The sequence below is a fragment of the Geospiza fortis genome, unplaced genomic scaffold (assembly GCF_000277835.1).
Source record: "Geospiza fortis unplaced genomic scaffold, GeoFor_1.0 scaffold3329, whole genome shotgun sequence".
Taxonomy (NCBI): Eukaryota; Metazoa; Chordata; class Aves; order Passeriformes; family Thraupidae; genus Geospiza; species Geospiza fortis.
Genome location: NW_005055229.1, coordinates 5,746 through 7,454, shown reverse-complemented (window position 1 = coordinate 7,454; position 1,709 = coordinate 5,746).

Genomic DNA, 1,709 nt, shown 5'->3' with positions numbered 1-1,709 from the left:
GGTCAATCCAAGGTGGTCAACCCAAGGGGGTCAATCCAAGGTGGGTCAGTCAAGGTGGGTCAGTCAAGGTGGTCAATCCAAGGTGGGTCAATCCAAGGTGGTCAACCCAAGGGGGTCAATCCAAGGTGGGTCAGTCAAGGTGGGTCAATCCAAGGTGGTCAACCCAAGGTGGGCAATCCAAGGTGGGTCAGTCAAGGTGGGTCAGTCAAGGTGGTCAATCCAAGGTGGTCAATCCAAGGTGGGCAATCCAAGGTGGGTCAGTCAAGGTGGTCAATCCAAGGTGGTCAACCCAAGGTGGGCAATCCAAGGTGGGTCAGTCAAGGTGGGTCAGTCAAGGTGGTCAATCCAAGATGGACAACCCAAGGTGAGTCAGCTCAAGCTGAATCAGCTCAAGGTGGGTCAACTTGAGATGAGTCAACCTAATTTGGGTCAATGCAAGGTGGGCCAACTCAAATTGGGTCAATCCAGGTGGGTCAACTCAAGGTGGGCAACCCAAGGTGGGTCACTCAAGGTGGGTCAATTCAAATTGGGTCAATCCAGGCGGGTCAGCTCAAGGTGGGGACATCCATAGGTGGGTGGGACCCAAAAATGGGTCAATCCAAGGTGGGTCAATCAAGGTGGGTCAATCAAGGTGGGTTAGCTGAAGGCGGGTCAACTCGGAGTGGGGACACCCTGGGGTGGTGGGGACCCAAAAATGGCTCAGCCCAAGGTGGGTGAGCCAAGGTGAGGTGAGGGCACCCAGGGCTGGGCCAGTCCAAGGTGGAGAACCCAGGGTGGAGAACCCAGGGTGGAGAACCCAAGATGGACATCCTGGGAAGGGCCAGCCCAAGGTGGAGAACCCAGGGTGGAGAACCCAGGGTGGACATCCTGGGAAGGGCCAGCCCAAGGTGGGGCACCCAGGGTGGAGAACCCAGGGTGGAGAACCCAGGGTGGACATCCTGGGAAGGGCCAGCCCAAAGTGGGGCACCCGGGAGTGGCGTCACCCCAGAAATGCCAACCTGGGGGCGGGGTCACCAGGAAGTGGGGATTCCCCAGGGTGGGGTGATGGTGACATCACCTGGGGGTGTGGCCCTGATGTTGTTGTCATCTGGAGATGGGGGTTCCTTGAGGTGGCGCCACCTGGAGATGGGGTCACCTGGTGGGACACCCTGGTGGGAAACAGGTCACCTGGAGTTGGGGTCAGTGTGGGTTCCTTGAGGTGGGGCCACCTGGGCATGGGGACACCGGGACATGGGGACACCTGGACATGGGGACACCTGGAGATGGTGCTACCTGCAGATGGGTCTTCCTTGAGGTGGTGTCACCTGGAGATGGGGTCACCTGGGGATGGGGTCACCTGGAGGTGAGTTTACCTGGAGATGAGGTCAGTGTGGGTTCCTTGAGGTGGTATCACCTGGAGATGGTGCCACCTGCAGATGGTTGCTCCCCGAGGTGACACCACCAGGCCACGGCTGCTGTCCCCAGCCTGTGCCACCATTCTGTGTCCCTGCCCGGCAGGACGTGGGGCTGCTGGATCTGTTCTCGGCCGACAAGGACAGGGCCGCGCCCTTCACCTTCTACAAGACCTTCGGCGGCTCCACGCACACCTTCGAGGCCGCCGCCTTCCCCGGGCTCTTCCTCAGCACGGCCCCGGACGAGGCGCTGCAGCTGGCACCGGCCGCGGGCGCCACCGCCTTCTACCTGCGCCGCAAGTGACACCTGGGGACATC